This window comes from Bombina bombina, chromosome 4 (genome assembly GCF_027579735.1).
Source record: "Bombina bombina isolate aBomBom1 chromosome 4, aBomBom1.pri, whole genome shotgun sequence".
In the NCBI taxonomy this organism is placed as follows: Eukaryota; Metazoa; Chordata; class Amphibia; order Anura; family Bombinatoridae; genus Bombina; species Bombina bombina.
Genome location: NC_069502.1, coordinates 989237022 through 989251308, shown reverse-complemented (window position 1 = coordinate 989251308; position 14287 = coordinate 989237022). Strand labels below are relative to the sequence as shown.

General features: G+C 36.2%; 1 long non-coding RNA gene across 1 annotated transcript; it reads left to right on the top strand.

Annotated features, from left to right (window-relative positions):
• Nucleotides 1-8935: 8935 nt before the first annotated feature.
• Nucleotides 8936-12645, top strand: LOC128655740 (uncharacterized). The gene is made up of 5 exons (XR_008401893.1): nucleotides 8936-9552; nucleotides 9913-10079; nucleotides 10558-10667; nucleotides 11394-11504; nucleotides 12454-12645. It is a non-coding gene; the product is annotated as an uncharacterized LOC128655740 (long non-coding RNA).
• The last annotated feature ends 1642 nt before the right edge of the window (nucleotides 12646-14287 follow it).

Here is a 14287-nt window from a genome sequence, read left to right as displayed (position 1 = left end):
AATATAAAAATAAGCTGTTATTTATATAGAAATGCCAGGATACTGATAAAATTATAATGAATTTTAAGCTAATAATTAGCAGTGTTAAATTGCTTTAATATAATACAATGTTAATAATATAAAACATGACGTTTCATATCAAAACGATCAGGAAATTAATCTGATGCCGCTTCACCTATAATTAATATTGGGAGAGATTAATACAAGAAATTATGGCAGTTATTACATAGTTTAAAGAAATATTTCACTGGCTAAGAATGTTGGTTAAATTAATTTGTATGTATTGTCATGCTGCATTGTTTTTGTGCTGTCTGTTTGTAATGCTGCCAACTGGTGTTATGTTGTGAGAACTACAGCCAGAAGGTTCTTTCTGGCTGTTAAAAATGAAATTTCCAAGGGCCAATCCGATTAGACTTCCCAGGTAACCAATGGGAAGGTCAGCTCCCGTAGTGCCACCCACATGATGTCATCAGTGATTGAAAACATATATAAGTAAGCAAAAGAGAAATGGAAAGGAAGGCTGTTTTAGCTTTGGATGAGATCTGCTGTTGGGCATTTTAAAACCATTCTAAACAAGCTGACTACGCCTTTCTCATTGATTGCAAAAATTACTTATCTGTCTTCTGAGATGACCTAAAGACCGCTACGAATTGGTTCAAAATTGGTGAAGTATATTGTATTTTAAATTGGTAGTCATAAGCCTAGGTATTGTTTAAATCTGTGTCTGATTGGCTAAGTAACTCATCTATGCAAGTTCTGATATTGTCAGTTAATTTTGTATTAGGATAAATTACAGTTAAATAGCAGAATATATATATTATCCTATTGTACTGCTTGGATTTTAAAAGATTTGTAAATAAGGTTGGTTTTTAAAGATAAGCGTGTATGAACTTTGCATAACATATTTAAATAGTTTTCAAGTGCATATAATATTATTTAATTTCCTTTTATTGCAAATATATTTCAATATGTTTATGGATATTAACTAAATAAAAGAATTCAGATATTTATATTAATTGTATGGTCTAGTAGATGCATGGTTGATTAGGGTTTCTATTTTTAAGGAAAATTATAATTTGTATTGTGTTTATAACCCTGCCCCTAAAATGAGATATTATTTGGATAGCACTACTAAGATTTTCATAAATATACTGACATCACTAAGAAAGGGAGAATACTTGATTCCAAATCAACCTAGTATTCCTTACTATTATCACTTACCTAAAACAACCAGGAATGATGATTGTAGCAGGTATCAACAGCAGGACGGATTAATGATCTGCTCACTACAGATTGAGTAAATTGCCTGGTATAAGAAGAGAGAGAAAACTTGATTTGGTTAACTTATATTATAAGTGCCCTATTTTCTAATATCTTTCAAGAATTGGTTATTGAAGCGGTTAGGCTTTTTCTAGCTTCTGACATTTATATGCCTCCTATACAACAACAATATATTAAATATTTGATTAGATTTATTCTTCAGCACAATTATTATTTTTTTTTTTTCTAACTTTTTTATTGATGATTTTTATTCACAGTTCAAAGGAGCTGCAATGGAAACCAGGTTTGCGCCAAGGTTTGCCTATTTAGGGCCAGATTACAAGTGGAGCTGTATTTACTGCTTCCGCTATAGCACTAATTGCGCTAGAAGTAAATGGTTAACGCGCGTCGGTTTTGCACTGGTATTATGAGTTGAAAGTAAAAAGTTATCGTGCTCGCGCTAACACGACACACGCAAACAGCTTACTTCTAGTGCAATTACACTGTCGTGCAAAAGATAACCTCTTTCTCAATAGAAGTAAATGGAGATTTTTTTTTTTAAAAAACCTGACTCGTGCGCTAACCCAAACTCATCTGCACACATTCCAATGTTCTGCACATAGCAGAATATGTTCTATTTATTAATAAATACATAGTTCTACATATATCTGATAGTATTTTGGTACAATATATATTTATATATATATATATATATATATATATATATATATATATATATATATATATATACATATAAAAGGGAAAAACCAGACTTGGACTCCTTGTTCAATGTGCTTAGAGGAATATGGCTACACCTCACTGACGAGGCCCAATGAAGGCCGAAACGATCGTCTGGGGTTGCTGTGTTCCTTGTTCAAAGTGGAATTGCCTGGTATTTAGGCGGGATCAGACTGATATACTACAGGAAAGTTCTACTCTGTGAAAAGCATTACTGGGCTAAAAAGCTGCCCCCAGGTGGTAAATCACCATAGAACAGGCTAATAATGGTATTGAGCCAGTTGTTTGTTCCTGTGAGTGCACTTCTCTCTGTATGTATTTAGTCTCCCTATGGGAAAAAGGGGCAACCAGACGTGGATTCCTTTTCCTTCCTCAGTGTGCTTAGAGGAATATGGTTACACCTCACTGACAAGGCCCAATGAAGGTCGAAACGATCGTCTGGGGTTGCTGTGTTCCTTGTTCAGAGAGGAATTGCCTGGTATTTCGGCGCTGTACTGACCGTAATAGGCGGGATCAGACTGATATACTACAGGAAAGTTCTACTCTATGAAAAGCATTACTGGGCTAAAAAGCTGCACCCAGGTGGTAAATCTCCATAGAACAGGCTAACAATGGTATTGAGCCAGTTGTTCGTTCCTGTGAGTGCACTTCTCTCTGTATGTGTGTATGTATGTGTGTGAGTATATATATATATATATATGTGTGTATATATATACACACTTAGAACATATTCTACTATGTGCAGAACAGTGGAATGTAAAATATTTACAGTTAATGCACAGTATAACATTTATTAATAATGAAGACATTAAAAAAACTAACGGAAAAAAAACGATTAAACTAATAACGAAAATGTGTATTTATGCAATATATATATATATATATATATATATATATATATAATTGATATAGTGAAAAGTGACACCACCCTTTGATCATTGTCCTTAGAGGGACATGCAACCCAAATTTGTACTTTCATGATTCAGATAGAGCATTTAATTGTAAACATGTTTCTAATTTACTTATATTATTTCTTCATTCTCTTGGTATCATTTGTTGAAAAGCAGGGACATAAGCTTAGGAGTGTGCATGCGTTTAGAGCACTATAGGGCAGCAGTTTTGCAAGAATGTTATCCATTTGCTAGAGAACTAGATGGTAGCACAATGTCCTGCCATGTAGTAGACATGTGCGATTAGTTTTGTTTCCGAATTCGAATTCATACGAATTTGGTCGAATTCGGAGCTTCGGACCGTTCCGAATATCCGAATGAAATGCTTTCCGAAAGAATACTAATCCGAATGCATTTGTTCCGAAATATTAGAATCGTTCGGACGTATTCGTTTTCATTCGGATGTGTGTGGCGCAGTTCGATTTTATTTTAATAATAGTTACACGTGACGTGACTACTAATCCAAATGCATTTGTTCCGAAATATTCAAATCGTTCGGATATATTCGTTTTCATTCGGACGTGCGCGTGGTGCAGTTTTAAAATTATTTCTTCAAATAAATCTTATTATTAAATCCAAAGAACCACAAAATAGAAGAAAATGAGATCTGAATGATTATGTAATTATTTATTGAACAAATGAACAGATAAAAGATTTAGTTTTTGGACTAGCATGGTATACTACTAATATAATATATATTAGCGAGTGACAACGAATCAATTCTAATTCATTCGTTTATTAAAATGAGTGTAGTGTCATATATCTTCTTGTCCAATCAGATCATTCCTTTTGTTTTGGGGGTTGGATTACTGTCACAGTGATAGTTTTCTGGTCCAATAATTATATTATTTTAATTTTGTGGGTTGGATTACTGTCACACGCAGTGCAATGTGCTATAGCTTTTCCTCAAGGGCTGTGCTTATCTGTGCTGTTGTGTTAAGCAGAAGGCAAACATTTATTCAGACTTGCAGGCTGTCAGCATTGCAGCAGAAGAGACAATCCCTGAACTTGTGAAGTTGAACAGTTACAGAAGAGAAGAAGGCACAGTGTCCTAGAGATTTACTGGTCTGCGTATTTTTGCTTATTATATTATTATTTTTGGCTGAAATTGTGACTCAAGGGAGAGGAGAACGTTTTACAACAGTCAAATATATATTTCTTTATCTTATAGTTCTTGCATTAATAATTGTTATTATTTTGAACTTCTCACTAGAGTACTAGTTAGTAGTTAGTTAAAAAAAAATATTATTATTGTGTACTATTGTATTGATTGTCTTGTGTGACTTTTTTTAGAGTTCTATCTGTATGAGCTGAGCTGAGCTCACTCCAATTTTTGTTTTGTTTAAGAGAGTTACTTACTGCTGTGCTGTCTTAAACTTAGATAAGAGGCACACAGGTTGGTGAATGATGATAGGATTTTTTTTTATTTTTGAACACATCAGCAAAAGACACAGACATCACCCTATATTATTATTAACTCTTTGAGGATAAATATAATTATTATTTTTTTGTGTGTATGTAAGTATACTATTCATCATTGTAGATAGATATCCAAACAAAATTTAATTAAATTTTTTTTTTGTTTAAGAGAGTTACTTGCTGTGCTGTCTTAAACCTATATTACATTACATTCACACTTGTGCTTTAGCATAGGATTTTTTTTTTTTTAACACATCAGCATCATCAGAAGACACATTATCCAATCTCTATTATTGGCTAAAGCTATATTTTTTTATTGATTGTGTGTTATAGTATCTATACCCAAAAAATATTATTAAATCAAAACAATTATTTTTGTTTATAATTGATAATAATTATATAATTCTATAGTAATAATTTCCATTATTTAATTTTTCAATTTTTATTTTTTAAATATATATAATTAGTAGACAATTACCTAATTATTTTTAATGGATAGTCATCCCCCACCTCATGTTCCTCAAACAACCAGCAGCAGTGACACAGTAACCACCAGTGCCACCACATGTGTACCGCTACTGTATGTGTCAAATCCTTCCACAGAATCCACATCCTCATTGCCAGGCACAGACATTTGTCATCCACCCTCCACACATGAAACATCATTTAGGTATCACAAGAGACCTGATACTACAAAGGAGAGGCAAATGAAGCAGCAGGAACTGCTGCCCTGTCCTGTTTCTGTGCCTCAGGTAAAGTTTATGGGTTCAAGCAGAGCTAGCAGCAGTAGTCAAAGCACTCGTAGATTCACTAGCAGTAGTACTAGTAGTCATCTGAGCCCACCCTCTAAATTTCAAAGGTCTGTAAGTAAATATTTAAGTTCACAATCCTCTAATAGGGTTGATAGGTCCTCCTCTGAGACCAGGAAGCAGTCCGCATTTCGGCGGCGTCTTAATTTTCCGGATCTTACCCCCAAAAAAACATGTACAATCACTAGTGCCAGTTGTGTCACCACCTCTGCTATGTCCAGTTCTAGTACTAAAATGTTTTACAGTAGAAGCCAAACAGTACCAACGCAGGCTTTTTCCAGTGAACATTCATTTAAGCAGCCCAAACGTGAAGTATTTGAGTATGAGGAAGAAAACATTTCTCATGCTGATACTGCCGCCACCACCACCGCTACTGCCAGTGCCAACATTACTGATAGTCCATCTGCTATTGATATAAGTGAAGAGGGCACCAGTAGTCACCACCATATGTCGCTAGTGATAAATCCATGTTTACTTACATGGACGAATCAGTGTTATCTTATGATTTAGAACCAAATGATCATACTCACTATTCCCCTGCCCATAATTCACCTTATTCTATAGATTTGTATTCCTCTCTGTCTCCAACATCGTCACCACCAGTGTCACCGAGCTCTCCAATAGCTTGTGTTGAGTCTCCCAGCCAGATTGTAGTTAGTGCACCCGCCACTACTGGTAGGCCACTAACCTCCTCCATTCCCACCATCCCTTCAATGTTTAGGCCTCCTCCTGTTACGTCACAGAGAGAAGGCCATGATATAACAAAAATAAAAGAAGTTGCTACAGCATGTGCGTCCAAAGAAACTGTCACAAAAGATTCTTCACTGCACAGTGGCAAAGGTATCCATCGTGCACAAGTGTGGGAGCATTTTGAGGCTATTGGTGATGGTCGCCAAGCCAAATGCAAATTGTGTGGTAGGTAAGTCAGCCGGGGTAGAGTGTTGGGGCATCTGACCAATTCAGGAATGAACCAACACATTCACACCCATCACAAGCCAGTGGTGTTAAGGGAAGAAAGTGGTGTCTCTGCTCCAGCCAACACTACTAGGGGAACTACTACTAGCAGTGTCACAGTCGCCACCAGTAGGAATCACAAGGGGCAGGGTGATCATGCCTCTTCTGGTGCAGCTGCTATCAGTGTCAGCCAACATCACATGAAATCCACCCAGCCCACAATGGAGCAATTTGGTGTATTTCATTTCAGTCGGATGTCAAGACAGCAGGTGCAAAAAATTAAAAGCCTCAATGCCCAGCTCATAGCGGTTGGAGGAGCTCCTTTTAATATGGTGGAAGGGGACCCCTTTAAACAACTTATGGAGGCAGTTGCACCCCATTATAAAGTTCCTGCTCGTACCACATTTAGTAAATCTGTAATTCCCTCACTTTACCGGTCATGCGTTGTTGTTTTGAAGGAGGAGCTGGGAAAGGCTGCTGGACAGTCAGTGCACTTCACCACTGACCTATGGAGTGCTCCTAGTGGCCAACATGCCTTCCTGTATTTGACTGCACATTGGTGGCTGCCAAATGTGTCACCACCAGTTATATCACCCAAAAGTTCAGGCTCAAAAACCTCAGACTCAGTGACTAGTGCAGTAGCCAAGGGATACCGCTCCTTTCTCCTGCATGCTGAGGTGATGGATCATCAGCACACCTCACAGAACATCCTACATGCACTGAATAATATGGTGGCTTAGTGGCTAGGAGAGCAGGCAGGGAAAAAGGCACAAATGCGCTACGGGAGTGCGGGTTTGTGGGTATACGTTGTTCGGCGCATGTACTGCATCTGGGTGTTAAGGCTGCCCTCGATCACGACACCAGAAGGTTGGCAACACTTTTTGAGTGTTGCCGAAAAATAGCTGGACACTTCCATCATAGTGTCAAAGATAGCCATCTCCTTAGGCAGGAACAGAGAAATTTTGGCCTTGCAGAGCACCAGCTCAAATAAGATGTGAGTATTAGATGCAACTCCACATTGGCTATGCAGGAGCGTATATTAGAACAGCAAAAGGCAATCCATGCAATGGCATACAAACATTCCATTGGCATTGACAGACCACTGGGCAGGGATGACTGGGCCATGATTGAACAGTTAGTGGCAGTCCTCACACCTTTTCGGGCGGTGACAGAAAATTTAAGCCAAGAGAACGCTAGCCTGGCACAAGTCATTCCCCTCTTCACTCACCTCTCGAACCTATTAGATAATTTCCTTACTAATAGGGAAGTATTGCCTGGTGGTAATCTTCATGATGATGTTGCTGCCCTTATAAGGAGGTTGAAGGAGCAACTGACTCGGCGCGTAAAAGAGTGCATCGACATTAGCCCTCACTACATGCTAGCCACACTTTTTGATCCTAGAGTAAAGGGAAAGATAGCACTCCGTACAAATAGCTTGACCTCATGGAGGGACAAATTGATACAGAGGGTGCGTGATAGACAAAAAAAAGTCACCTGTAGAGGCAGATGGAGAGATGACAGAGTCTGATAGTGATACTCTGTCACCTAAAACCAAAAGCCCTAGCACTGCTGCTTGTCCTCATCCCACCACAGCAGCTACTTTTTGGGCTGATACACTGGGTACATTGGTTGGAGACATTAGAGAGCCCCCGATGAAAGAGAGCAATGCTGCCGACATGGTTAAGCTTTATCTTTCTCAAGCTCCCCTGCCCCCCAGTACAGATCCCTTGACATTTTGGGATGAAAAGAGGTTTTTGTGGCCTGTCCTGTCTGTGGTAGCCCAAGAGCTAGTTTCCTGTCCCCCAACCACCGTCCACAGTGAACGTGTAATTTCAATCACAGGAAATACACTTTCACCTCATCGTTCATAGTTGTCCCCCCAGCTCCTGGAGCAGATGACATTTTTAAAAATAAATCTACCAAAGCTGGGTTACCCAGCTCTCAGCTTTGATTCTGATTAAAAATTTGATATAATCTCCTGCTGACCCACTTGTGCAGTGTGCCAGTCAGTACTGGACTGGGAATTAAAATCATCCCTGGAAAATTTGGAGAACAGCCCTATTTTCCGTTCACTCAGTATAATGCACACATTCAATTTTTCTCAAAGGTGATATTACTGGGATACTTCTTTCCCCCAATATTTAGTTTCAGAATTATAGTATATTATTTTTTAATTAATTTCCCCCCCCATATTCTTGTTATATGTACTGTAAAGCCCAGTTACATCCATTTCTCACCACTTTAAATTCTGGCTTTTCTAGGCATAGCTGCTGCCGCCCACCATGAAATTTCCTGGTATCCTGTTAGGCTAATCCGGCTTTGCTGGTTGTCATTACATGACAAATCATATTGGCTCCTAAACCAAAAGATCTCTTATTTTGATGATATTTTGTAGTTAGCTAGAGGTCATCAATCAAGTAACTTCCCAAATTCAATATTTTCTACCCCTCTTTGAGACATAATATATTATTCCCACTACAGCAGGGTATCCATCCAAAAATGTAAAACAAATTCCAAATAATTTAAACTTAAAAGATAAGGCCAAAAAATACCAATATTTTGATTTATATTAGTAATTTGAAGGTAACGTCATGTGACCTTCAACCTTAAATATTTCATAATAAACATTGAAATGTTATGTGATGATTTGTCATTGAATGACCACCGGAAAAAGTCCTTTCTATTTCACTGCTATTTTACTTCCCAAGGGTGTGATGGTTGATTTTATTACAATTTCCACTTTGTAATGACTTTCTTTATAATTTTTGTTATTATTTTTTTTTTGATATCTTGATTTAGCCTAAACAAGCTTGCTCAAGTATTTGTATTAGTGTATACATTTTTTTTTCAATCGTTTATAATTAAAAAGTGCACCTTAATTATAATTTTACAATTGTAAACACATATTTACACGATACACAAAAAGTTTCTGTTGTAAGCATTATCACACATTAGTTACAGTTACAGTTAAGCCACAATTTTTTTTATTAGTTAGGGGGAGTTTTGGAGACTGTTATCCAAAATTATTGTCTTAATTTTTAATAAAAAAAAACTTTGAATTACAACTATGAATAATATTTTTGGGCACTAAGATCAAATATTAGTGCTACAAACAAATATAGATTTAACAATCAGCCTGCTGCAGTTAATCTCTAGGACAGTGTTGTCATTCTGGAAGTCCGCTCCTCATAAGAAGAAAAAAAATACAATAATATTAATGCTTTGCACAGAGGCACAAACAAGTGAGTGACTTTTAAATTTACCACTTAATCCACATTCCATCATTTATTTCCATTTATTAATAAAATATTCTCTGTTTCTTTCTCATGTTTTTCAGAGAATACTAAAGAAAAACTGTAGACTTGACTTTGAGGGAGAAGGAGACAGACCTTAAAAAAGAGGATGCTACAAGCAGTTTACGGGTAAGTATTATCAATACGTGTACTTCAAAATAATTTTTATAAAACCGGCATGGAGTGCTGCTCATATGTGTCTAAAGAAGGTTTTAATTTAACTTTCAATTGAAACCTCTGTAAAATAATAAGTATTAGAGCTAGTAATTGTGAGACATAAAATTAAGTATTATATTAAACTTCAATCTATGTTTCATGTGATGGGACATTGTGTTGATGTTGTAGATAAATTGCATCCAAAATGGATTCATGCATGTGATCTATTGCCTGGCGCTGTTCTTTGTTGACACGGGCTAATGCCCTGTCTATGTGTCGATGTAAATCCTTTCTCATATTTTCAACCGCTTTTGTCAAATTTTTTGTTGCTAGTAAATTTTCAAGAAGTAATTCCTCCATCCGGCTATACCGCTTTTGTGTTTCCGGTTCTGTTGGTTTGTCTTGTTCCAGTTGAGGTGGTTGATTCTGCGCTGTCTGCTCATCCACAATGGGGGCATGATGTTTTCTTGATGGTTGGACAACGCTCACAGATGATGATGGTGAGAAGCATGTTTGTTCAATATTTACTCCATCACTTTCCTCTACAGTAATGACTGGTGAATGCAGTTGACTGGTATGGCTTCCACCTGCAGACATGCCTCGTAGTTCTGAAATAGATGAAACAGTAATCAAATGTTATTATTTTGTTGTATGCAAACCAATGTATTTGTGGACATGTTGTACAGACATAGAAAGACTCTCGCTAAAAGTTTTCTTTCATAATATCTAAGAAAAAGACAGCAACAGACTATCCACAAACTTTTATTATACATTATTCGCTCAAATATATTTTAATATCCAGGATGTACATTTTATTTCTTTGTCAAATCTAATTAAAAGTTATATTCAATTAACTAATTTTTTTTAGAAATATTGTGTAATAAATAATTTGTAGCTGATGTTTTTTGCTATAGTAAAGGCTTTATTAAATAAAATGTCCAGATAATTATTGCCTGTCCTGTTTGTTTATATTTTCAGTTTGTTATAACTTACGTGGAGGAGTAGTGGACATCTCTCTACTTCCAGAGGCTGCTACTGGTGTGATCAGAGTTACTGTTAAAAATAGAATAAAATCAGCACAAGCCAAGGTATACTAAATTATAGATAATAAGTTTGTGTGAAGACATCAATATTTATTTTGAATGCTAAATTATTATTTTTTTTTAAATGGTAAAGCATAGCAAAAAAAAATAATTGAATGAAAAGGTGAATAGTGTGCCATACATTTGGCTGAGAATGGTCAGCTGATAGTCGCAACAAGTGGATGGACGGCAGAATCATTATCAGGCTGCTTATATTCAGTAGATGAAAATCGTGATACAATGGATAATAAAACAAATATTTGACTTTCAATATTTTGAAAGAGCAGGAAATATAAAGCAGCTTTATACATTTATAGTCCTATCATAACATTTGTTTTGTTGTCTTCTTATTGTTATTTTAAAAATCAAGAATGTAAGCAAGCACTATGCCGCTATGCATGGTTTTGAAAGAAAAAAAATACCCGGGGACCATGCTTACATTATTGGTTTGTAAAATAAAGATAATAATAGAACAAAGAAAAATTGAGTATCAAATAATTGAGTAGATTAATTTGCTGTTCTAGCAGATTCTAGTATGAAATCATTAAAGAAAAATGTTTGGTTCATTATATCTTTAAGCACAACACTTGATCATGGAAACTTGCCAAGAAAAAGGTAACAGGGCTAGGGAACTTGGACAGGGTACTATTTGAATGTAATACTCTGGGAGTAAAAATCTAATCTTTAATCCATTTTTTTTTTCTAAAACCTATGTTTGTATTCCTTATTTAGGTACTTACCAGAACTAGGCTGAGACGTGCTTGGGGCTGATCGCCCTGCAGAGTATTTTTGGTGAACAAAAACAGAAAAAAGGATGCAAAGGCCACAGCGTCTAAAATTCAGGTATTGGTGAGGCAGGGAAAGACAAAAAAAGGGCCTTGGGAGGGAAAGAGAAGAAAGGTGTCATGAGGATATAGGGGAACAACAAATGAAGGGGCATAGGGGAGTGAGGGGAACACAAAAGAAGGGCCATGGTGAGGTAGAAGGATGATATATATATAATAACTAGTATTTATATAGCGCCTTTCTCACAGTGGGACTCAAACTCTTGAAGCGCATTTTCAGCGCTCGCTCTCAAAATTAACCAAATCGGCAGGTGAATAGTTATAGTTGTTATTATTAATAAATTTAATGGTACTCATTTGAGCGACACCAGAAGGATTAAGGGCTGAGTTGGCCCTGCTGGGATATGAAACTTTGTATCTTTGAACAGGCTTTTGTAGTCAAGGCATTTTGCCAATTGAGCTACCTCACCGGCCTTATATAAAGTGTGATTTTGATTCTGTCATATACAACTATGTCAGATGCATTCATATTCCATCTTTCACATACACAATTCACATACACAAGAAATGTATGTGGATGATGGAAGTTGAGTTATGACATATGTGTATGTAACTATGTATGCTGCCTAGAATGCAACTCCCGTCATACATGATTTTTGCCTTACAGATATGGGTCTTTCTTTATTTCACATACACAATTCACATACACAAGAAATGTATGTGGATGATGGAAGTTGAGTTATGACATATGTGTATGTAACTATGTATGCTGCCTAGAATGCAACTCCTGTCATACATGATTTTTGCCTTACAGATCTGGGTCTTTCTTTATTTGTTTTTAAAAAAAAAAAATCTAGAATAGTAAATTGTAATACCTAAAGGATAAATCGATTGTCTTGTCTTCCACTTTATTCCCTTGTATTTATTTTTTTATTTCCACACCCATGCAAAGTAATCAAAGTAATCGTATATTTAATTTTACTCACCAGCTCTCTTTTGCCTGACAGATTTGTCTCTCCTACTTGAGCTACGGACACCAGTGACAACAGCCTCTGGAAGAAGTTTGTCCCGCACCTCCTTCTCCCAACTGTTGAAACGCACACTCTTTGATGTGGAGTGCATAATTGCCATTTTCCTTTTGACCATCGCCCTGCAATCATAATACCTATAAATCAAATAAAAACATATTTTTGGCTAGAAAATAATAAAAAAAAAAACATTGAAAAACTATAATGACTTTATTTGAAAATAAGGATTTCTTACATTTTGCATCTGATACATCAAAAGAATACCAGCGGAGCTATTGGAAATGACTGACAGTGCCTGACCTTTACCCCGGATTTTTAGAGTTTTCAAAAGTTATATTATAGAGATAGATTAATAGAAATATATATATATATATATATATATATATATATATATATATATATATATATATATATATATATATATATAAATTCACAGGTTATAATTGTTGTTTTATATGCATGTAAAATTTAGGTATGTAACAAACAAATATGTTTTTTTTTTTTAAAGTTAGTACAGTGTTTGCTTATCTGCTATACATTGAAATGGACTATAAAGTCAAAATAAAGTTTTATGATTCTGAATCAGATAGATCAGATAATTGGAAATGTAAAGGGACATGAAAAGAAAACCAAATATTTTTCATGATTCAGATGGAGGATATAATTTTCAAAAAATTTCGAATTTACTTCTATTTTCTAATTTATTTCATTCTCTTGGTATCATTTATTGAAGGAGCAGCAATGCACAAATGGTTTCTAACGCCTAGATTTAGAGTTCTGCGGCCAAAGGGGTGCGTTAGCTACGCATGCTTTTTTTCCCACGCACCTTTTAAATACAGCTGGTATTTAGAGTTCACAGAATGGCTGGGTTTTCAGTGCGTTAGGCTCCAAAAAGTGAGCGTAGAGCATAATTTAACGCCACTGTAACTCTAGATACCAGCGATGCTTACGGACGCGGCCAGCTTCAAAAACGTGCTTGTGCACGATATCCCCATAGAAAACAATGGGACAGTTTGAGCTGAAAAAAAAACCTAACACCTGCAAAAAAGCCGCGTTCAGCTCCTAACGCAGCCCCATTGTTTTCTATGGGGAAACACTTTCTACGTCTGCACCTAACACTCTAACATGTACCCCGAGTCTAAACACCCCTAACCTTACACTTATTAACCCCTATTCTGCCGCCCCCGCTATCGCTGACTCCTGCATATTATTATTAACCCCTAATCTGCCGCTCTGTACACCACCGCCACCTACATTATAGCTATGTACCCCTAATCTGCTGCCCCTAACACCGCCGACCCCTATATTATATTTATTAACCCCTAATCTGCCCCCCTCAACGTCGCCTCCACCTGCCTACACTTATTAACCCCTAATCTGCCGAGCAGACCGCACCGCTACTATAATAAAGTTATTAACCCCTAATCCGCCTCACTCCCGCCTCAATAACCCTATAATAAATAGTATTAACCCCTAATCTGCCCTCCCTAACATCGCCGACACCTAACTTCAATTATTAACCCCTAATCTGCCGACCGAATCTCGCCGCTACTGTAATAAATGGATTAACCCCTAAAGCTAAGTCTAACCCTAACACTAACACCCCCCTAAATTAAATATAATTTAATTCTAACGAAATAAATTAACTCTTATTAAATAAATTATTCCTATTTAAAGCTAAATACTTACCTGTAAAATAAACCTTAATATAGCTACAATATAAATTATAATTATATTATAGATATTTTAGGATTTATATTTATTTTACAGGTAACTTTGTATTTATTTTAATCAGGTACAATAGCTATTAAAT